This window comes from Anabrus simplex, chromosome 3, assembly GCF_040414725.1.
Source record: "Anabrus simplex isolate iqAnaSimp1 chromosome 3, ASM4041472v1, whole genome shotgun sequence".
NCBI classification, from domain to species: Eukaryota; Metazoa; Arthropoda; class Insecta; order Orthoptera; family Tettigoniidae; genus Anabrus; species Anabrus simplex.
The window spans coordinates 227,323,672-227,349,412 of record NC_090267.1 but is presented as its reverse complement, the minus strand read 5'-3'; the positions used below and the strand labels follow the sequence as shown (position 1 = coordinate 227,349,412).

At 41.9% G+C, this 25,741-nt stretch overlaps 1 protein-coding gene across 1 annotated transcript in view; it reads left to right on the top strand.

The window, feature by feature from the left end:
- LOC136866170 (uncharacterized) overlaps positions 1–25,741 on the top strand; it is a 1,405,624-nt gene that overhangs the window by 310,611 nt on the left and 1,069,272 nt on the right. The gene's annotated exons all lie outside the window — the stretch shown is intronic.

Here is a 25,741-nt window from a genome sequence, read left to right as displayed (position 1 = left end):
TTTTCCTCTTCACAGGAGGTTTTCTCCTCAGGTGGTAAAAGGTGGGGTGGAAAATTAAAAATTTTTGGTACTGCATTTGGCTTCAGTTTAACTCCTACACCAAATGCTTCATTATCAAAACATTCCGGTGAAAAATGCTTAGAGCAAGAAATTCTCTCTTCTTAATGCAACTACCCATTGCTTTTTTCTTGTCTCATCAGCAGGAAAACTGAAATCAATAAAAGCACAGTATTCAAAATTGCTATAACCGGGAAACTGGAACTGTAACAAATACAATAAATTACATGTAATTGTACGTATTCTACAGACACCTGACAACAACTGTATGAAACCCCTTACATCATTATCATATTTACGTAAATATTTACTTACCCGTGGAAGGAAATGCCAGATCCTTTTTTGAAGGTCTCCTTGCATCCATACGCTACGCAATAGTGCACCATCGCTCCATTAACAGTAGCTAAAAGTCACTTTTAAGTACGCTGATCACTATTCTCGCCTATAACACTATGTTCAAACCTCTCGCACTACCCACCAGTCAGCTGATTGAGATCCTTGCTTCAAGAATGTGACGTCATCAGCCATCTATTGGATATATGATCGAAGATTCCAGCAATGGAAAATGGCGTGCACTACTCTTCGTTAGGTTATAAAAGTAAATGTACTTCTAGGGGAGGGTTTGTGGGTCCCTGGGAATGGCAATGGACACATCTCTTCTCTAAAAGGAATTCCACGTAAGTTTTGCATGCTTTCTACTAAATGAACTCCTTATAAAACTTGCGTGAATAGGTCTGGAGTTTTATTTCCACTACTGATAGCAATTTTGAGGTTATTGATCTGTTTTACTAAGAGAAAAAGACATCATAATAGTAAAAAGAATTGAATGTTGGCACTATCTTGGAGAATTTTACTTTTAACACTTAAAACTAGATAATATAACACGGATAGTATATTTTTGTTAGATCCCGGGATTGGAGATCTACTGTAGTCATTTCCTCGTAATAATTTATTTTGAAAAACTTCTCATTTAGAAAAAGGAATCAAGAGAAATATAGTAGAAGGCCTCAACCGTACAACAGCACCGGCCTGATACATGCTGTAAATTGACAATAGCTGTTACATGGCACGTATTCTGAAAACTTGCGGCCGTGCCCTCGACACAGACCAGTTCGAACTTTTGCTGTTATTGTTTTAAAAATCCGTCTTCCTTCGTAAGATGTAAGTTCGAACGTCGATCACTCAAAACGCAAGCAACTCACTGTATCGTGATGACGATGATGCCGCTGCACACCATTTAACTAGAAATGTTTCGTCTCGCGACAGTGGAAGACAACTATGCTCACGGGTTGTATAGTTCTCTCATTTGAGCCGGAACTGTGAAAATTACCCCCACTGGAGCAGAGTTCTCATAAAGGAATTCCTGTTTCTCCGAATGGTAGTTACATTCCTTCTTGCATGACAGAATATGCCAAGCTATTGAAACACGAGCTGTTGAAAGGTCGCTCTGACTAGATGCGTTCCGCGCTTTGTCTACGGTGGTGCTGTTAACAAACTTACAACAATGAATGACAGCATTCAGTTCATTCAGAGATGAAGCTGAGTTAACACTGACAATCTGTGTGGAACCAGAGTCAGTCTTGGCTGGCGGACTATCGTAGTTCGCTACACTCTCCGTTTCTTAATTCAGCTTTGCGGATGGGAATCATTGCGCCGACCTCGATGATTCAGTGTTGGTTCAGATTTCAAGGTAGCATTGAATTCCAGATAACATTTGTGGTGTTTGGACAGTGGCGGCGAAGAGGAAGCTGAGGGAATGCTGGAGATAAAGGAGGAGAAATAAGAGCCAGGGATACTTCCAGCAGTGGCTTGAAGATTTAAAGTATATGTGTAGCAAGACTGAAATGATATATACGTCCGCTACTGTCCGAATTGCTGAACAGACATCGCTCATTAATTTCTAATACAATTATACTGTATTATTCCGTAGCCGGCCCCGTGGTATAGGGTAGCGTGCCTGCCTCTTACCGGGAGGTGCCGGGTTCGAATCCAGCCAGGTCAAGGATTTTTACCTGGATCTGAGGGCTGATTCGAGGTACACTCAGCCTACGTGACTAGAATTGAGGAGCTATCTGACTGTGAGATAGCGGCGCCGGTCTAGAACGCCAAGAATAACGGCCGAGAGGATTCTTCGTGCTGACCACACTACACCTCATAATGTTTAGGACTTCGGGCTGAGCAGTGGTCGCTTGGTAGGCCAAGGCCCTTCAGGGCAGTAGTGCCAAGAGGTTAGGTTAGGTTATTATTCAGTAAGAGATGAATTGTAGATTTCCGGCCGGCGTGGGAGATAACGTATAATTCTAAATTTTATTTCAAATTATATTGAAGGGCTACGAGGTTACTCTCCATTATAGTCGAATGCATCAGAGATGTCTGTATGTCACCCTCTCCACTGCTATCACTGCCAGGTTGCTCACTCGAGCGCAGGTCATGGAATTACATAAAGTTTTCAACTTTTTTAAATATGTAACTTTAATGTAATATGTGAGGAAAGCAATGGCAAACTTCCTCACTCCTCATCTTGCCCAGTACGCCTCATTTTGGCGCTGCCATTGGTTTTTGTGGTTTCCTTATAACCGCATAACCTTTGGTGGTGCTAATTGAGGATCCAACCAGCCTCTGGGCTGATGACCTAACAGACAATGTAATATGAGTTGGAAACTATAAAATATAAAACATAGATATCTAAATAAATAATGTGAATGGGGCTCCAGATAAAGGGGAAGCTGGATAGTTTTGTGGGTATTTAGAAGCTATATCTCATTATCGTTAGTTCAGGTGATAATGTTATTGTGAATCATTTAAGACGAAATGCAACTAAGCATCCATCCTGCCTTAACTGGAATCAAAATAGAAAAAATGAAGAAGTGCAACGCTTTGAATGAAGCCACGAAAAGCGTGAAAATGAAATACTCCTGCGGCCTTGAAAACCTAATATCATGGACTTAAAAACAAGAAATCACCAAGGGAGGTCAGCTGAAGAAGGTAAAGTGAGAGACATGGCACAAGCATATGAATAAATCCCAGATTTAGCAACAACCCGTGGTATTGAACGTTGTTCATTAGCTAGAAACCCTAGCGAATTGGTTCTTAACCTGGGGTCCATGGATGGGCTGCAAGGGGTCCTCGCAAGTCAAATATTTAACGTATATTCGATATAATTTCAATGTGAACGTGTCTTGAGAAATCCTTGTAGAAAATATTTTATTTACACTGAGTGACCAAAAGTCATGAGAAGACAGTGAATGTTATGTTAATAACGAGTTGCTCCTCCGCGAGCCCTCAAAACGGCAGCAATACGGCGATGTATCGATTCTGTAAGGTGTTGGTATCGTTCTGGAGGGATCTGGACCCACGCATCTTGCACTGCTACCCACAATATTGATTTAGTGTAGTTGGTGTGGGGTTCATCGAGCGTACGCCAGCATCGACAGCATCCGTAAATGCTCGACTGGATTAAGTTCGGGGGATATGGAGGGTCAATCCATGGTCGTCACTTCACTGGAGTGCTCCTCCAGCCACCTGCATGCCACCACAGAGTGGTGACATGGAGCATTGTCCTGTTGAATCATGGCATCTCCATCAGGGTATTCTAGGGCCAGAAAGGGATGCAAATGGTCTGAAGGAATGCCCACTACGTGCACATATAAGCGCTCCCTGAAGCCAGACAATGGGGTATAATTGCGACCGTGATAACGCCGCCAAGAACAGAAATGAGCAACCTCCCGTCTGGACACGCAGAATCCGTAGCTTCATGGGGCATACGCCACACTCTCACACGCCCATCAGCTCGATACAACTGGAACCGGGATTCATCGGACCATAACACACGTCGCCACTGTTCCGTGGTCCACTGCCCATGTTCGCAGGCTCATGCACGTCGTTGAGCTCTGCGTCGAGGTGTCAGCAAAAGAACACGAGTTGGTCGTCGGCTGGTGAACCAATGCGGTGCAATTGCCTCCTTAGAGTCCTGGTAGAAATGGGTTCCTGACTCACAGCATTCAACTGGGCGGTGATCTGACTCACAGTAGCTCGTAGAGCGCACAGTATGGTTCTGCGAAGGCGACGTTATGTCCATTCATTTAACACCTGTGGGTTTCCCATGCGGCGGTTTACGCGGCTGGTAACATTCTCTCTACGGTGTTGAAGATCCACTCTCGACACTGTTGACCTTGAAAGCCGAATTCGCGTGTAATCTCCGCAATGTTATACCCATGCCGTGTGCCGATGGTCATCCCACGTTCAAAGTCATTAACTCGCGACGGATTGCCATCTTCACGACAGTGGTGTCTGTGACAGACTGCTCACCTGCGCCGCAGCTAGCCGCCAGGGGTCGTGCACGGCACATTTCCTAGTGGGACACACCTTCACGTGACTTTTGGCCACTCAGTGTACAAAGAATTGCTGTTAAATGATAACGATTGTTTCTCTTTTTATTGTAAATGAATTGTAAACACAGTAATATTCGTAAGCAGCTGAATGCTGCTTATAAATGCGCGACCTGTGAATCTGGCAACGCGGAACGTTTCCCACGGAAGTAATCAACGTCGATTGATGTCAGATATGACGTGCGTGTTACCTTGTGAAGGATCATTTCACACTTTTACCTTCTTATTTGTGTCAAAAAACTACAACGTTCTCATTAAAACAAACTTTAAAACTACATTGAAGATTCGTTCATTTTGCACCATAATGATTGTATCTAACTCGTGAATGGCATGACTATCAACTTTTTTGCATGATAAAGAACAGAGAATATGTTTTGTTGCGTTACGTCGCACCGATGGCTACAGATAGGTCTTATGGTGACGATGGGATAGGAAAGGGTTAGGAGTTTGAAGTAAGCGGCCGTAGTCTTAATTAAGGTACAGCCCCAGCATTTGCCTAGTGTTAAAATGGAGAATCACGGTATACATCTTCGAGGATGGCTGAGATGGGAATCGAACACCCCTCTACTCAGTTGTCCTCCCAAGGCTGAGTGGACCCTGTTCCAGTTCTCGTACCAGTTTTCAAATATCGTGGTAGAGCCTGGTATCGAACCCGGACTTCCCGGGATGGCAGCTAAGCACACTAACCACTTCACCACAGAAGTGTACTGTTATGATAGTGTTGACAAATATGTCTTACGGCTGGAGTAATCTGAAAATAATGATATAAAATGTGTGACGCAATGTTAGCTAGCAACCGTGCAGGCTGTGATGTGAAGTATTAATGGATGGCCATGACTGAGAGACACACAGTTTAGAAGGCCCTTTTATCAAAGAGACCTCATCGCATCATACTCTAGGTAACTAAGTATTTCATACCTAGTAGTTTCATAGGTCCTGTGTCAGTTTCCCCTTTTCGAAGCACTGAATGCTACACTTGACAAGTAAATAACATGTCCAAGAAATCAAGAACCGCATGGAGGAAGCTTGGCTGGCATTCATAACAATGAGGAGCATCTTAAGAAACTTAATATACTCCTCAGGACTGGAATGCTATCCATACAGATGTCTCCCGAAAACGATTCGACAGGTGCAAATAAGATATTCGTTATGAATTTGAGTTTGAAATTCGTGCCTTCCCAGGCACACTCCTAATGGAGGAGACCTGCATGTACCATTTTAACCACATGCCAGCCCTCCTGCCGTTCTTAAATCTCTGGCCGTACACGGTATCGAACCGGGACCACTGAGAACGACAGGTAATAGTGCTGAGCGTTACCCTACGCAGGCTATGTGCTTAAATGGCTAGCGTGCTGGCCTTTGGTCCAGGGCGTCCTGGGTGCAATTACCGGCCGGGTCGGTGATTTTAACCTTCATTGATTGATTCCGATGACTCGGGGGCTGGTTGTGTGCACCGTCTTAAAAATTAGAATGCATCTTAACTAGGGCGCCATCATCATAGACGCGTAGGTTTCTTATACGGCGTCAACTTGAAAGTGGGGTTGGGCAAAATGTCCCTATTTCGGCACACTGTGCCGGTGCACAGTTATGTTCCGCTGTTCCGGAACACTGAGTGTCAGTTGTTCCGAAACATTCTCAAGGGAGACCGAGACAGTGACTCGCTGTCCTGTCAGAAGCGCCCCTATGCACTGCCCTTCGCCTACTACTGACTGTCGATACCGGCTGTGTGCCGCCACTTGCTGGAGTGTTCCGTGTACCGTGTTCTGTCACATCCTCTTTATTCTGCGAGTTCCGTTGCACCGGCAACTGCCTTTCGGTACGTACGAATAACGCAATATATTCTGTTTTGTTTTCAACTGTTTTGTAAGAGTTCTCATTGAAGCCTAGTAATATAATCGTACGAAAGACCGTAAACTTTGCACAATGCCGCATCGGAGTCCTATTTAGGACATTTTTACTAAAATAAAACCGGATAGAATAAAATGCAATTTATTTTCTATTATGTCTGCAAAGGGATCTTCAACTCGCACAATGATAAGACATTTCAAATTTAAATATCCCAGATTTTTTAAATTTTTTGTTATGCTTGTATAGTTTTAGTTTTAATCTCCTCTTCCGCTTGTATATATATTTAATTTTTATCTCCTTGTTTTGCTTGTATATTGTGTACGTAAATAGAGTACCGACGAAGGTTTCTTCAACTGTGCGAGTATATTTTAATTGGTGAAAATAACATTGTGACATTTGTAAACACATCTACTGCCAATGTAATTGTGACAGGTGTATTTCGGAATAAAAGCATTCTTATAAGCATTCTTATCCTAAAACAACATTTAGACATGATTTTTTGGGTGCGTATTTCAGAGTTCCGACTGCTTTTTCACGTGCAGTGAAGTTTTATCCTGGCCATAATTACTCACAATACAGGCCGATATGTTCTTGGATTAGTTACTTTTAAACACCTGTACTGCCATTGTGACCGTGTTATGTGCATTTCATATCGACCGAAAAAATCTTAACCTAAAAGCAGCCTTTAAACTTGATTATTGGGCACGAGTTTCAGTATTCCGACTGTTCCTTCACGTTCCATGCAGCTTTATGCTGGTCATAACTACACACAGCACGTCCGGTACATCAGTAGTTTCCGCTGATGCGGAACATGTCGTGTTGCCTCACGAAGTTCTCTCTTCTGCACAGTTGCAGTCCCGTGTGCCGCGTGCCGTCACACTGTACCGAAACAGTTCCGAATGTTCCGAAACAACTGACTGTTCTTGTGTGCCCAACCCTACTCGAAAGACCTGCACTGGCCTCTTCGGAGGCCACCCGTCATTATACATATTGAAATTCAAATTGATGGTCCTTTGAATTTCTCAAAGGAAAATATGAGACAAGTTTTTCTGTGAACACATGTGTATGGTAGGTAGTCTGTGGTTGGACCTACAAGGACAGAAACCTGAAACAACGACCTAACGTGAAATTTTGCGTTAATTATGGCAAATCGATCAAGGAGACATCGGACATGCTTTAGCAATCCTGCCCCGTTCAGCTTTGTCACAGGGTCGTACCCTGGACCCTAGATTTATCACCAGTGATGATCCAGGACGTGAAGAATGGATCACCAAGGTACGCTCATGGAGATCTTGGCACACTGCAAGACGTTTTTCCTTTTGCTCAGAAGTCAGCATTTGGGAGGACAATCATGGAAGCGACACGAAGCATGTTTCAATTCCGTCGTTAGGATTGTCTGTACTGATCCATTCAACGCACCAACAAGAACCTAACGCACAAGTTCCCCAATTCATTCTACATTTTCCGGGGTGTTGCTTGTGGAAGTTCGTTCAGATCACTCCTCATCTTCAAGGAATGATCTTCCACCTGTGAAGCGCCTGTGTCCCTCGAAATATTGCGCAAGCCTCACTACTACTAAAACGATAACGCCGTCGGGGAGACATGATACGGTGAAGGAGATGTTCGGAGAGGGTAAGGGGATTGACGACCGTGGCCTCTACCAGGTATTACTGCTACTAGATTGTTTTCATTTCTCCCCTGAAGCGGGAGGCAGGTCTCCTAGGCGGTGACGCCGTCTCTCGTACCAGGAGATTTGTATGGGAAAAAGAGATGTAGGGATAAGGTGAGCGGGTTTGCGGTCGTGGCCTATACTAGGAACTACTAAATGTTTTTATCTCCCTCCTCCCCCCTAGAGAGGGAGGCGGGTCTCCTAGCCGGTGGCGCCGTCTTCCAGGCTAGGAGATTTGTATCGGAAAAAAGATGTGTGGAGAAGGTGATCGGGTTGGCGGCCTTGCTCGCCTTAGTACGGGAAAATGGAAAACCACGAAAAACCGTTCTCAGGACGGCCGATGGTGGGTACCAGCCCCTCTCCGTCTCCCGAATACAGAGGCGTAGATCCATGGTGGAGCCGTGGCCACCCCTTCTCTGCTCGGCTGGCTGGTCGGAGTGGAGAGTTGTCGGACCATGGACCAGCCATGGCCACTTGTGAGCAGAGAGCCACTCTGTATCCGCCGACCCTAAACTAGGTTATCTGTATGTTCGACCTATCTCTTGAGATAGGTGGTTTGTGACTTACCGGTACTGGTGCGCTGTTCCGCGCTCCTCTGTCGGCCTGTAGTGGGTTTGTAAGTCACTTGTGTGTGATTATGTGTGTTTGAACTAGTTTGATAATTTTAAAAACAGTTTGTGTGTGGGTGGGGTGTTGCTCAATTAGCCGTTGTGTGTTCGTGGTTTAATTTTTTGTATATATGTGTATTAGAATGCGTATGTGTGTGAATGACTAGGGGGTCGATTTACATTCAGTGTTGACTGATACAGCGGGTTTTACGTGTGCGTCGGCTGTGGTAGTTCTGGTGGTCATTCATCCAGGTACTAACCACGCCCCCTGCGTTCGGAAGTTTGCTGGGGGACTTAGCCGACGTCGTAATGCAGTGACTTACACTAGTGAGGCCCTATACTGGGAATTGCCTCATCACCACATGGTTGTCACATCATGTTCAATGTCTCTGTGGTCAATTTGCCCGGTTTAACGCAAAAATTCACATTGGATCGTTTTTCTACTTTTCTGTCCATGATGCAATTGCAGACTGCCATCCACACGTGTCACATAAAAGGCACTATAAGACTCCTGGCACACTGCGTTATCAGTGGGTGAAGGTCGCTTTCGCTACTTACCCGGAACCCTGTGCTGCAATCTGGTGACATACTACAGAATTAATTCAGTATATTTGATGCGACGTTGTATGTTGATGAATGTTTTGTCAGTATTTTAACACTTGTGTTGACCTTCTCAGTTCAATCAGTACTAATTTGTAGAAGTAGGTTAGGCACAAGTACAAACAACACTTGACAAACTAGGCACTTACTCGTACAGATAAGTATCCCCGGTTAAGTAATCTTCAGGAAGACAATGGTCACTGCTTACCGTTCTCGCCACCGTAACCCCAGTCGCTGACCACTGAAAAACAAGCAAAAACAAATAATTGTTTTAATTATTAAAACACAAGAACCATTCTAAGACACAGCAACAAGAGTAGCCATACTTAAAGCAATTAAAAATATTATTTGCTTAGCTTAGTACGGAGACTTTTATGATGGTGATCATTATCTTTTAGTGGAAATGAAATGAGCTCACCATTCTCTCTTAATCAGAAGAGATAAAGAAAGTGGTTTGATCCTACAAAGAGTCAAGGTATTGGCAATAGAAAGGGAAAGCTACGAAGAACGTGGAAGTGAGAGACTCACTAGGCCTTGCAAAACTTTTACCGTCCGCAAACACTTGTTCTTTTCCGATCCTGATGGTGAGTGCTAAAGTAATGAAATGCCATTAAAGTCTATAAAATTAAAGATTCCTTTCTTCTTCATATGCCTTGTCTTCAATAGACGTTGGCGTTCATCATGTTCCACAATATTTTGTCGGTTCTAGCTCGGAACAGATGCGAGGATGTTATGTCCGACGACTGTCGCTATTTTTAGCCATGAAATCCAGCTCCTACGAGGTCCTCGCCTACTTTCGGCATTATGTGCCGAAAATACTTCATTTCTCCATTTTCCCTTCGTCATTCTGCGTAGCACAATTTCAATTGAGATGTGATATATCAGTCATATGCGGAGCATACTGCAGCAACTCGCCTATGCCCTCTCTTCGGTGAGGGTCCATCCTCCTCCTCCGTAGTGATGGATGGAAAACTCTCTGCATCACAGTACTCTAGTCCTGAGGTGTATATTCAGATCTATGTTGCCCAAGATGCTCCTCAATTTTACAAATACCTGTCAAGCTTTCTCCATACGGATCTTGATTTCTTGGACATAGTTCCAGTTTTCATGTAATGCTCATCCCAGATTCAAAACAGAAGGAACTTTGTGGAGTACAGTCTGGTTGATCTGTATTTTGGCTGAGAAGATGATATTTTTTATTATTCTATAATGTTTGTTATTGTCATTGATCTTCATGCTATACTCTGTGTACACACTGTACTGTACGCCGTACTCTGTAGGACTTACTGTGTTCCCGAGTAGAACACTGTATCTTCCATGCATCTGAGATTTTTAACGATATAGCCATGATCATTGTGCCTTCTTCTGCACTTTCTAAGGCTTTCTTAAAAATTGTTTCTGAGTATATGTTGAACAAAACCTATGGACGAAATCGACTTTCATCCTGTTAGGTCGTGTTACGTACATTTCGTACGTGTAGAAGAGATGTTAAATACAGAACAAAAATGGTCAACAGGACACCAGTGCGATCCGAACCAACAACCTCCCGATTTGACGTTGGTTGCTCTACCAGTTGAGCTATAGTGGCCTGAGTCAGCCTTGTTCTGTTGGAAAGGATCTACGTAAACTACAGGTCTGGCACTACAACCATCACACCGTAATAAATAAATAAATAAATGGCGTACGGCTTTTAGTGCCGGGTGTATCCAAGGACAAGTTCGGCTCGCCAGATGCAGGTCTATCGATTTGACACCCGTAGGCGATCTGCGCGTTGTGATGAGGATGAAATGATGATGACGACGACACATACACCCAGCCCCCGTGCCAGCGAAATTAACTAATTATGGTTAAAATTCCAGAACCTGCCGGGAATCGAACCCGGGACCCCTGTGACCAAAGGCCAGCACGCTAACAATTTAGCCATGGAGCCGGACATCACTCCGTACAGTGCGTTCAAGTCGCCCGTTGTGGGTGAAGTCAATGAATATTGAATTTTCACGACCGCATTGTAATCGAAATCGACTTTCAGACTATTAGGTCGTGTTACGTACATTTAATAGACCCAGGTGTAGAAGAGATGTTAAGTACAAAATAAAAATTTCGATTACTATGCGGTCGTGAAAATTCAATACTCATTGACTTGGCCATGGCCAACTCGAGTCGGATAGCTGCAGTCAGTTCTCAAAGAAATCGGTGATAATTCTGATACTTTTGTCATTACTTTGGGCGTTGTAAAATTTTAAGAGATCATTCATTTGCCAACGGAGATAGGAGTGGTCAGGTGAGAGAGGAAAGCGTGGCACTAGTAAGCGTAGATTCACTCGAGGCTCTAGAGTTGCCCACAAAAATGCCTCTAGTGGAGGTCCCTTTTAGTGGAAGTAGGCTGGAGACCTGTGTAAGCCACATATGTCTCTGAACGTGTAACCCTTGTGGTTTTAAAAAGGAAGCTCTAACTCAACGAAGAATGGGATTATTGGCTAAAGAAAGCGCCCTCTGTGGATTAGTGATAATGTCGGCCTGAGGATCCCTATCGAAGATTCAAACCCGGCACAGGTAGTCAGACTTTTAAAGGGCGGAAAAAAACTTTCGCCTCTCTATGTTGTACGATGTCGTGTAAGGATATCTAATGGCAATATGGTGTTTTATTTGACAAAATGAATTAAAACTCAATTATGTAACATCCAGAGCCCCAGTTCCTATACCATCTGATAGCGTAAAAGGAACATGGAAATCTACACGCAGACAACCTAAATGTCTTCACAGTAGAATACCTGCATACGGTTGCTGTGGCCAAACAAATATTATTATTATTATGTTTATTATTATTATTGGTTAAGCTGGGTGAGTTAACTGAGCGATTCTGGCCATGCAGCTGTTAACTTAATTCGGGAGATGGTGGGTGCACACGACAGTCGGAGCTCTATAGGTGATTGTTTATGGTTTCCCATTTTCACATGAGGGAATGGTAAAATGATATTTCATAATTAAGGTCACAGTCATGTCCTTCCCACTCCTTCCCATTCCTAGCCCCTTCGTCGTCTGAAGAACTTCCTCGGTAGTTGAACATAATAGCAAGAAAAGTATTGACTAAAGAAAGATAAGGACCATGAAAAACAAAGAAATGAAATACTCCCTAAATTAATAAAACTAATGTAAAGTTCAAGAAGGCACACCCATATTGTACAAAAGATATGGCTGTTAAATTGCAAACCATTTCTTTTCAGTCCCAACACAGTTAATATACACCTCAATAAAAGTTTGGAATATTGTGGGATTAGGTAAGTTACGTGGTAGGACGTATGTAATCCTGTTGAAGGTGGTAAACAGCACTGTATATACACAATTGTTTGTTTGCAATACAGCATATGTCGCTGCCTACGGTTTGTGTTGAGCTTGGGTGAACTATTCAATTTCCAGTGAAGACTGGCAGTACTCTAGTGTATACAACACAGTACGAGCTTCAGCTATCGTTTTCATTTCTTGAGCACTGCGTATTTCCCAGTTTAACCGAGTCAAAATTGTGGCATTGATTCAGAGTGATTATACACAAGAGAAGCAGCATTACGCACCGCGAAGCCTTCCCAAATTGCAGTGTCAAAAGCGTAGGTAAGGTACCATGAGACCAATGATATGTCTCACAGACCCAGGGAAGGTCGACCGAAGGTGATAGTACCACATCGAAATCGGTATATCCACATAACAGCGCAGTGGAAACAAACTTTGACTACTCAACAATTACGAGATGACTTCTTGAAGGCAACTGGGGTTCATGTATCTGCACAAACTGTACGAAGTTGGCTGCGTAGTGCCCACTTAAGATCATTTCGACCGATTCGACGTGTTCTGCTAGATAGGCTATCCAACATTTCAATAGTGGGTTGGATGAACGGCGTAACGTGATGATTGCAGATAAAACACGTGTATCATTTAGATCAGATACACAACAACAAAGGGTGAGAAATGTTAAGGACGTGGTGTAAAGTACTAGTGTGTTCAAGAGGTGTATGCATTTGGAGGTGGTGGTGTAATGTTTTGTGCAGGGATTATAATATAAAGTTTTATTGCAGCCAATGGCCATATATAAATTGTTCTACTCTTTACTATATTCATGTAAGGTCTTTTCTCTTTTGCTACACTTATTGAAGTGGTATCGTTCACATATTTTCCCACATAAATTGCACACGCATTCGTCATTTGGTTCGTGATATGTTCTCTTTTACACATAGCTTATGCTGAAATCCGTGTACAGCTAGCCTGTTGATGGCACTGCGCATGTTCTGATTTGGGCCCATCCAATCTCTACTTGTTACAGCGTCCGTCACGTAAAACTCCGGCCACATTTCTTCTGTTTTGCTTAACCTCAGATTCATGTGAGCAATGGCTTGAGGTGTCGATGGTATAGAAATAAATCTAAGATCCTCGACAAGGAAAGACTCGTGAGCTAACTCATAAGCTTGTCTAGATCGAGATGTCTTAGAAATACCTAATGTTCTTTTCAGAAAGGTAGCTTTCACTTTTTCCAGGGTAGTTAGGTCTGATGTTGATCATTTTTCCCAGATTAAATCTATTCCGTATGTCAAAATGGGTAGTATCTTTGCAAGAAGAAGTTTCATTGCCGAGCCTATTGATATTTTGGTTGGTTCTTGTATATCGTAAATTCCTCTTATTGCTGCTGCTGGTCTTTCGCTCACATGTATTTTGAACAAGATCCTGACGTTTGTGGAGTGATGCCGAGGTAACGAAACATTTACTGTAATCAAGTCTACCCCTGCATATGAAATTCTGTCTGTCTCTGCTATTCTTCCTGGTTTTCTGGAAACCATACCGACCGTCTTGTCCTTGATAACCTGGAAGTCGTTTGTTTCTGCCCATTCCTGTAATCTATCTACCGCGATCTGAAGGTCCTCTCTGTTTCTCGATCCTATTATCTTGTCATCTGCATAGGCATGAAGCACTGTTGATAGATTATCTGTTATTCTTGAGATGTCTGTTGTAGCTAGGTTTAAAATCGTAGGGCAGGGATTATGCATGGCCGTTGTACACCTATGATACCAATTCTATGGACGTTAACTGTCCAGTGGCATACTGATGAAATTCTTCGACCATTTATACAACCCTTTTGGGATGAATATCGTATTGAATTTATTTTCGTCAACAACGGTGCTCGCCCTAATCGACGTACATCAGTGTAGAACTTCATGAGTGAAGCGGGTATCAACCATACGAATTGGCCAAATAATTGACCGGAAATTGAACCTGCATGGGACAGGTTAAGAACGGTTGATCTTTTATCGTTCACAACCTGCAACAGTCACTCCAGGACCTCATTAGTGTTGCCCAGATGAAATGGGACCGTCTTTCTCAAGATGACATCCATGTACTTACTGCAAGAATGCCACAGCGTGTCAGAGACCTGAACAATGCCAAACGAGGTCATGCACGCAACTTTTTCATTATTACCGTGTACTTGCGTTAGAATTGGAAGATAAATGTATATGAGTTTGTGAAAGTTTGCATTTTCAGGCTGTCTCTCTCTGTGATAAAATAATAAACATTCTGTAACTTTATTATTGCATTGCATCCTTGCTACTCCGAACAGTTTTATGGTGCATATACAGAATGTCCCAGGAGGAATAGTCAATATTCAGGGATATGACAGGAAGGATCCTTTGAAGCAAAACACGTCATATGGACATATGCACTATTCCGAAAGTTTTCAGATATAGAACACATTTAATGTACATTTTTTTTACGGCTAGTGGCGCACACATATGTGTCTTACCCACCCAGCCTCTTTGACGCTTTGAAATGGGTACAAGACTTTCGGATGTAATGTTTGGCATACACGTGTTCATGGGACATTGACGCTGCACCATTTCAACACTGTGTCGTTGTTTCTTCACAGGTTGTTGAATACACGTTCAGAAGAAAAATGGGAACTTGAAAGAACACCTATTTCACACAATGTACTAAAAACCCTGGTAAAGACTATACGATCAGGAATTCGACAAGTCGGAACGCTCCGACAGTATTCCTCGACAGCAGCATGAGCACTATCATCGCAAAAGCCGTAAACGTCCATCACATCTGCATATTATTCATTAGTTTAGGTATGTGACATTGTACAAACACAGGCTTCTCTCTCAATCCCTCGCACTACTTCACTCACAACACACTCTGGACAACTGCGCGTCAACGGGCTACTTTAATGGCAGAAAGACATCACAAGTAAAGAGGTTGAAAGCAACGAGGTACCTTGGACTAGAATAAAACTTCAAAGAGGGCTGGATGAGACACGTATGCGCGCACCACTGGTCCAAAAACAAATTAAATGTGTTCTATCACGGAAAACATTCGGTGCAGGGCATATATCCATATGGAGTTTCTTGCTCCAAATGATCGTTTCTATCATATCCCTGAATATTGACCATTCATCCAGGAGCATCCTGTATATATCCTTGAAGTATCTCACTCTTTTGAAACTAATGTAAGGAAAAGAAATCTCTAGAAAATATCCAGAATGAAACATTTTATTAATAACAGAATGTACAGTATGCGCCAAAACAATCGGTACTGAAATTACAAACGTGTTCTCAGAATCAAGATACGTCATGATAACATGCAGGGTGACAAACTGTGTGGGTACGGCATGTGCTTACAATGTGCACTTTCAGTCTCACACATTGTCACAGAGTGTCGAAAATGTCGATGAACATAGATTATCGCAAGGACACACAAAATAACTATTTCCTCTCATAATTCTGGAACATTAATAGGTGAGTATTCTGATGGAAAAAATTGATTCTTTCAGCATGTTCCATTTGTAGGCATCTGAGTGCGCCCGATCCCGGGGAGTGAGAGGGGTAAGGGAAATTGAGCGATCTCCGAAGTTATTGCAGAAAGGCAAGTGATCCCATCGGGGTGTTGGTGATGGCTCCATCTTCCTCACCCGTTGTGGCAGTGTTTGATGCTCAGAGCATGGCTGTAATTTCAGTAGGTTTGTTTTGCCGCATGCTGTGTTATGAATAAATGAAACATTTCATTAACTATTGTTTCCTATTCCAGTCATTGGATAATATATTCTGTTTTTTGTTCGATTTATCAGTCCATAGTGTGATTGGATGCAGCCCTTCATGCCACACTATCCTGTGCTACCCTTTTCATTCCTACGTAACTACTACATCCTGGAGCTACTCTAATCTGTTCGTCATATTCATGCCTTGGCCTACCCCTACCGTTCTTACCACCTATACATCCTTCAAAAACCAACTGAACAAGTCATGAGTGTCTTACGGTTTGTCTTATCATTCTCTCTCCTCTTCTGGTCAAATTTCGCCAGGTCATTCTCATCTCACCAGTTCGATACAGTATATTTTCATTGATTTAATCATCCCCATCTCAACTTTAGCATTATTCTGTAATACCACATTTCAAAGTCTACTCTTCTTTTATTTTCTGAGCTAGTTATTGTCCATGTATCACTTTCGTACAATGTCACGCTTCAGACGAAATTCTTCAAAAACAAATTCACTATCCCTACATTAATATTCGAAGTCAGAGAATTCATTTTCATAAGAAAGCCTTTCATGTTGTGATAGTCTACATTTTATGTCCTGCTAACTTCCACCATCTTTAGTTATCCTAATACCCAAGTAACGTATATCATCTACTCTATTTAAGATTGCATTTCCTAATGTAATGTTTCCTGCATAACCTGCCCTCGTGCCACTGCACTCCATTACTTTTGTATTGGATTTATTTATTTTCAGCTTGTACTCCTTCCCCAATACGGTGTTCATACGATTCAGCAATTTCTGTAGATCTTCTGTAGACTCATATGAAATTACAATATCATCGGCAAATATTCTGTTATGTTCCCTTCCAGGTATTTCTAGGATTCTCTTGATCTTACATTAGTCTCGACGAATTGGAAAATAGATTATGTAAGAAAACATGAAGAGGATACTGATTATTGCTCTATATTCCGAGTTCATGTTCTTAGGTCAAATATAAAATTCTGATCGAGAGGACCATGGAAGAATGCTTTATTTTCGCTCTGCTACTACGGCAACACGACCAGATATTTGCAGTGGGAACTAATAGCTCCACTTGCACAGGCAGCACTATTTTTTTTTGCTAGGGGCTTTACGTCGCGCCGACACAGATAGGTCTTATGGTGACGATGGGATAGGAAAGGCCTAGGAGTTGGAAGGAAGCGGCCGTGGCCTTAATTAAGGTACAACCCCAGCATTTGCCTGGTGTGAAAATGGGAAACCACAGAAAACCATTTTCAGGGCTGCCGATAGTGGGATTCGAACCTACTATCTCCCGGATGCAAGCTCACAGCCGCGCGCCTCTACGCGCACGGCCAACTCGCCCGGTGGCAGCACTATTAAACATTGCCATTTCTCCACGGATGGAGTGTTTGATACCTTGTGTAATAATTGGAAACTGTGTGGTCTGCTTACCCTCGTATTCCTCGTAAACCGCAAAACAACCTGAAAAGATAGAACACCAATTAGAGTAATAATAATAATAATAATAATAATAATAATAATAATAATAATAATAATAATAATAATAATAATAATAGCCTAATATTATTTCTTCTTCTCCTTTCTTAATCAGTTTACCCTCCAGGGTCGATTTTCCCTCAAATTCAGCGAGGGATCCTACCTCTACCGTCTAAAAGGCAGTGTCCTAGAGCATGAGACTTTGGGTGGGGATACAACTGGGAAGAAGGTCCAGTACCTCAGCCAGGCGGCCTCACCTGCTATGCTGAACAGGGGCCTTGGTGGGGGATGGGAAGATCGCAAGGGATATAAAAGGAAGAGGGAGGGAATCGTCCGTGGTCTTAGGTTCCATTCCCGCATTCGCCTGGAGGAGAAGTGAGAAACCACGGAAAACCACTTCTAGGATGGGTGAGGAGGAAATTGAACCCCCCTATACTCAGTTGACCTCTCTAGGCTGAGCGGACCCTGTTCTAGCCCTCGTACCACTTTTAAAATTTCGTGGCAGAGCCAGAAATTGAACCCGGGCCTCCGGGGGTGGCAGATAATCACACTAACCACTACACCACAGAGGCGAGCAATAATAATAATAATAATAATAATAATAATAATAATAATAATAATAATAATAATAATAATAGTAATAATAATAATAAATTTTAATGTAATTTATTTATGTTGGTTATACAGAATCGATATTCTGGACAGTATATATAAAATCTCTATTCAGTCTTTCAGTCACAGTTATAATGACAAACAAGCTGATATTGGTACCGGGTATAGTTTATGTCTTCTTTACAAGAAAAATACAAGGAACCTCTCACGACCACGACTTTTGTACTTTTTTAATGAAAACTACGTTCCCATCAGCGAAGTTATTGTCTCATATTCGGTAGGATAACGTAGGTACACAGCTGTATCTATCGGCATGAGTTCGAACTACGGGAACGTTTGACAGAAAACTGGCACGAGATATGGATTACAAGAACATTACAGTGATGACCATCACACTTGAACTGTTTAGTGAAAAGTACTATGTTTTAGTGAAATAAATGAATAATTTTCTTCAGTTCTGGATTATGAACAATAAGCATACAGTACAATAGTTTTTATGGTGGCCGTGGTCGTGAAGTGTAAATGGTCTCACACCATGGTTAGGCGGTTCAACTCCAGTTCGTCAAAAATATTTTTACCTTCCGAATCTTGGCCGTCAGGGAGGGGAGGTGATGCTATACAATTTATAATCACCAGAATGCGTGCGAAAAGCCTGAATTAAATTTTGAAACTCAACGCAGTATTCTTATGGAGTGAGGGCATGTAGTGCTGTTGATGATGATGCGTCCATCGGATGGAGACGTAAAACCTTGAGCAGACCTCTTGGTGCTATTCGACAGGAGTAGGCTATGTGCCAACACCGGGCTTCGTCCTCTCCCTTCCTACTATCATATATCACGTCATTAACTTATATTTTCAATTGTCAAAGGCTGTATGAATTTCGTGTGTTAAATCATTTTATTTAATGAGCCGACAATCCAAAGTACTAAAACTCGACGAGGAAGACGAGAAAAGTAAACAAACGCAAAAGAGAAATATGCAGTTACAGAGATAGATGAATGAAGCTAAAACGGTGCGTTTGGAGAAAGATCAGTTAAGTCAAGTCACAGGAAAGACGGAGAAATGACTCTAAATTCTCAGGCTTCCACGTCTAACATAAGAATGTCAGAAGACGCGGAGTAAACAAGACAGGCTGAGTTAATTGTAATGGACCAGCCAAATATGGCGCCCCTTTACGCTCTTTCAGCAGTAGGCCAACTTTAACATATCACCTTTCGGAAGAAAAGTGATCTTGGTTGGTGCGGACTTCCGACAGTGCATGGCAGTAAATCCTCACTGTTACACAACAGGTATTATCCAGTCAAGTTTTAAATATTCTACTTTATGGCCCAAAATTAAGAATTAACTTCACTAAATGGCTTCTAAAACTCGAAAACGGGGAACTAGGCCAAATGGCACTATTGAGATTCAACAAAACAATACTTCAAAAATATTTTAAGAGATTCACTGGGTTCTTCTTTTAATCCAAGTCAGAGTAAAATGTTTTCCAGACTAGCAATGTTTTGACGAAGGAAGGAAGGTGACCAAATAACGTACTACCATTGACTCCGTAGTGTGTGATGAAGTTAATAAAGCTGGTTTGTGCAATGGGACAAACAAGGTTGAATCTGCGGAAGCTAGATGAAAATATCGTTCGTGCTGAAGTTCAGACGTACTCAGCTTCACCAAGAATTGTTTTATTCCAAGAACAGCTTTAGCACCTGTGAATTTAGGAATACCATTCGTTCTTAAATGGAGGTAATTTCCTCTAAATTTACTCTTCTCTCTCACAATGAATAAGTCTCCAGGATAAACTTTAAAGTTAGAATTAATCTCCCCACTTTCGGACAGTTATGTGTAGATTTCTCAAGAGTATGCAAATTCATAGACGTCAAAGCTTCAACTCCCAAGTTACAACTGGACTCAATATGGTTTGTAAAGAAATACTACAATACCTGTTTTAATTCAATTCGAATGCCGTATAATACTTGGAACATGTAACTTTTATTCATAAGATAATATTAATAGTCCATTTATAATTTCCAATTGCTTTATAGATAGTAATTTCGACTGTCGAAGGCAGGCTCACGAACTAGTTCTGAATAATACCCGAAGGATCAAGTGAATATATTTAATTGCATAAAGAAGATACATGTTATCGTTTTATTGATATTATATACATTACATAGTCGCTTATAAATAGAATGAGCTCACTGTATTGTGACTTCCCCGTGGTGTAGGGGTAGAGTGCCTGCCTCATACCCGGAGGCCTTGGATTCGATTCCCGGCCAGGTCAGGGACTTTTACCTGGACCTGAGGGCTGGTCCGAGGTCCACTCAGCCTACGTGATTAGAAGTGAGGAGCTATCTGACGGTGAGATAGCGGCCCTGGTCTAGAAAGCCAAGAATAACGGCCGTGAGGATTTGTCGTGCTGATCACACGACACCTCGTAATCTGCAGGCCTTCGGGCTGAGCAGCGGTCGCTTGATGACCAAGACCCTTCAAGAGCTGTAGTGCCATGGGGTTTGGTTTTGTTTTTCCACTGTATTGTATAAGTTCCTCGCAGGTACAGTTTTCTCACAAACAACTGAACCTATAGATACGAGTATAATATTTACTGTGGCTATCCACAGTGTTTGTATTAACACGGGAGGTGCATTATATTTTGATTACAATTACAATTAAGGCTGATAAAATATTATTAAATGGGATGAACGTACAATACCGTGCGCTCATTTCTTTTCGATATCACACAACGAATACGATAGTGATGGTGGCGATTATTGTTTGAAGATAGGGGTGCACGAATTTGCAATAACTGCAATACCGTAGTTGAAGGAAAATGCGAAGAAAACAGAATGATGGGGAAAGTGTGGAATCATGTAAGTAATAATGATAAAAACGAAAACCTACAAACTGTTTTCCAGTCATTGACCGGGTCAGGAATGGAATGAATGAATGACAGATGAAATGAAATGATAGTGGAGAGTGTTTCTGGAATAAAATACGACAGGGAAAACCTAAGTACCCGGAGAAAAACCTGTCCCGCCTCCGCTTTGTCCAGCACAAATCTCACATGGAGTGACCGGGATTTGAACCACGGAACCCAGCGGTGAGAGACCGGCGCTCTGTTGCCTAAGCCATGGAGGCTCTATACTCCCCCATTAACAATAATAATAATAATAATAATAATAATAATAATAATAATACCGGGAGGTACACCTCAACGCCGCGCATTCAAAACTAGCTCCTAAATGAACTCCTCTATTGGTGAAACAGTGAAACTAAAACTACACCAACTTAGAAAATTTACTCAGAAGATGTCACCACAGAAATAAGATGTAATTTTGTTATTGTGAAGTTTCCTGAACTGACTATTTCTACTAGTTTTGTTTGCTATCCATAAAGAAGTTTGGACATTTTTCAACAGATGACACTACTAAAACCTATGATCATTCACCCTGGTGCCAGGTATAAGAACTTACAATTCAAAGAAGTTTTGTATTCATAAGTTTTTTTTTCTGATTGACGTTCATTTATTTTTGGGTTGACAATATTTCCTTTTTATTTCCGCCAGTTTTGAATCTAGCCAATCCCTAATTTCTGTAATTAATTTTCCACCTATCACCGGCTTCTTCTTCGATTCTGAGTGTAACTTTGAAAGTGACCAATAAAAATGAGAGGGTGTGGCTGGTTTCGTCTTGAATGATCTCGTACCTGCCCTGAGGATTTATAAACTGCGGCTTTTCACGTCTCTTGGCCACTTGATCGTCATCTTATTGAGTGTGTGTGTCAAAGCAGGAGGCGGGCGGCCTCTTTCATCGGTCAGCAGTACATCAACAAGGTAATGCCACATAACATCTTTCTTTCTTGTTTACTCCGCAGTTTAACCCAAGGGAAAGGTCCGAATCGTTAACTACGTAACCTGCCTTTCTAAAAATGTAACTTTCTGCCGGCTAATGTAAAAACTTATAAATATTCAACTGTAAATTGGGGGTAGAGAGTGATTTACCCCCTCGAGCTCCCCTTCATCTTGGTTTGAGGTGACTGCGTTTCATAACTGTTTTTCATTCTGTAATTGGTTAATGTAATTTCTATACGAGTCACCTCAGTAGTTTGGGAATAGCCCCTGTTTCATCGGCCTAGAGCCCCTTAGGTTCTTTTAGTGTTCATATCTAGGAGTGCAAGTATACGCCTCCATTCAATTTGTGTTTCGGGCCATTTACTTAACCTGTTCTTTTCTGCAAAAGGCCCTGTCGGTTGGGTACTAGATACCCCTGTATAACATTACCTTTCAATTTGTATGTTGTGCCTTGATTGCGAGTGATGGTAATTTTCTGATATTGCCTTGAATAGGCTAGAAGAAACTGAGAGCCTGTTAGCTCTTTCTTCTAATTTTGTGATTGTAACGAGTGCCTCTGGAAGGCTAGATATTGTATTTTGGGAGCAAGTGCTCCATGAATTAGGGGGATTTCTGCCCTTGGGTAAATTGGTGCTCTTTGTAAATTTGGGCTTGTAGCTCAGGAAATGTAAAGCTAGGGGCTTAAAGCCCTAGGTGTTAAGGTTCTGAATCTTGGATTCTTTCCCAATCTTGTTCAATGATTGCTACTTGTACCTGCAATATTGTCATGGAAATGTTGTCATGTGTGAAGTTCCGAAAATATAACCTTTAGTTTAAGTTTTAAATTCAATTCTTGACATTGTAGTTAGACCCATTCACCCCCAGCACCTTCTTTCACCTCTGCGTTCCACGAAAAATCCCCGACTAATAATAATAATAATAATAATAATAATAATAATAATAATAATAATAATAATAATAATAATAATAATAATAAAGGCGTATGGCCTCCGGAGAGGTCTGGTGCAGATCTTCAGAACTGACGCCTGTTTGCGACCTGTACATCTCTGAGGATGGGGGAGCTCTTTTCAGGCACACCCCCTATGGAGGTGTGAGCTGCGTGTACATATTTACCCCTTTTTTGCAGTACTGGGAAATGAACTTGGGCCTCAGAGGACGGTTGCTAATAGCGTTAAGCAGTACGTTTCAGAATTGCGCGGTTGTCTATTGATATGATGTCATCGTAAACACCAGACTGCACGTTAGGAAATTAAATGTAACCTTTCAGTTATCGGCAGACAGAATGCATACATCACCTTGGAATGCGAACATTAAGAGTTCATCTCGCACACACAGTTAAACGAGATAACGAACTGCCTGATAAGAGAGCTATCAACCAGGATTTCAATCAGCGAGCAATTTGATTTGATTGCCCATGCAACCTCTGTTTCGAACCGTCCTAACAAGGTATAATTATTCATTATCCAGTAGATAATATATAAACTGCATTTACTACGATATCCCTACTTATAAAGCCACACGTATACCTGCAACTATACAAGCTCGTATCAAAATGGTCCCGGACTACCTCTGTAGTGCGCAGATGGCAGCCCAACGTTGCGCTAGCAGCTCTTTGGTATTAATACTGAAAGATGCGTTCTGACAGTTCTTAGAGCGAGGTGTGCTTACTACCTGCCTGAGTGCGGAGACGGGAGTAGGGTGGTATGTTTGCCATGGAGATAAGCTTACTGGCCGGTTCGTATCGCTTGGAATTGCCAAACCTCTCACTTATGATATGAGTTATACAGCAGAACCCTGAGGTCCGAACGAACGAACGAACAAGTCATCCGAAAGAGAGGGGAAGAAGAACGAATAAAGATAATAATGTTACTGGTTTTTACGTCCTACTAACAATGTTATGGTTTTCGGAGGCACCGAGGTACCGAAATTCAGTCCCGCAAGAGTTCTTTCATGTGCCAGTAAATCTACCGACACAAGGCTGATGTATTTGAGCACCTTCAAATGACACCGGACTGAACCAGGATCGAACCTGCCAAGTTGGGGTCACAAGGCCTGCGCCTCAACCGCTTCAGCCACTGACCCCTGCGGAAGGCGAAAGGAATGCGGGAACGCTTCTTTTAATATTACGAGTATAGTGACCTTTAACCTCGATAAGCAATGCGCCAGAGAGGTGGGCTAACTTCTATTTACGTGTAAAAGTTCAACTGTTCCTGTTCCGAGCTCGAAACAGGTTCAAAATAACTGTTTCGACTAGTTGTTTGGCTTCTTCCAACTAGCGGTATGACATGGTTTTTACCGTACTGTTGTTCATGGTTTTGCAGTACAATGTGCCTTTTGTTAAAGAAAACGTTGCATGTTCCCATCCAAATTCTTATTTTACGATACTTGTTAAAAGTATTTAAAGTAACTTGAAGATTGCTGTATAGCATGAGTTAAGGCGAAAATAAATGAAATGTAATAATCAATTTCTAACCTGCTTTTTAGTTTTTTGCCACTGAATAGATGCTTCGAGTAATTAATTAAATTAAATGTGATTACGCATGTTTTATGTGTCGTTTAAATTCAATTTTATACAATGAAGTAAATAAGGTTTACTGGTGATTGCTTACATGTGAAATGTGGCTTTTTCTGCTTGCTGTCGGTTCGCATCGACACGGCTCTCTAACACATACCTTTTTCAAACATTTTTAACGGCTATTGAAGTTATCGATTGTAAGTTATAGTATTTTTAAGAGTAAACCGCAACTGGGACTCCGGCTGTGGAAGCAGTGACTTGTTACTAGCACTGTTGTGTTTTTACACTATATACAGAATAATCTTTCTCTATGCTACTAACATAGCATCGAATTATTTCTTCTATAAATTAAAATTATAATTGCACTGCTTTTTGTGACATAAGTAGAAATTTAAAGCAACTGGCATTGAGGAACAACAACCTACCCATGTGTTGTGGACTTAGTCTAGTGCGAATATATCGATTAAGCCAATATAATTACTTTTAATTTAACCAATATATATATTTTTAACCACGCAGATGCGATACTGTTGGATTCTTTCAAAATAGCTGTTACACCTTTTCTGTCTCATTTCTGATATGCCACGAGACATCGCCGTGTTAACGTCAGGAGTTGTTATAGTGCTGTTTTTGGGAATACGCTTATGTGGTAGTCTGCGATTACATCATGGACAACCGAGCTCGATAGCTGCAATCGCTTAAGAGCGGCCAATATCCAGTATTTGGGAGATAGTTGGTTCGAACCCCACTGTCGGCAGCCCTGAAGATGGTTTTCCGTGGTTTCCCATTTTCACACCAGGCAAATGCTCGGGCTGTACCTTAATTAAGGCCACGGCCGCTTCCTTCCCACTTCCAGCCCTCTCCCGTCCCATCGTCGCCATAAGACCGATCTGTGTCGGTGCGACGTGAAACAAATAGAAAAAACAAATCATGGGCAGAAAAGTGGAACAAGCAGACAACGTGAAAATTCCCGTTGGTAAACTGGACACGAGAGACATTGAACATGCTTCGGCAAGCAGTGGAATTATAATTTTAATGTGTACAAGAAACGTTAAATGCTAAGTTAGTAGCATACAGAAAGGCTATTCTG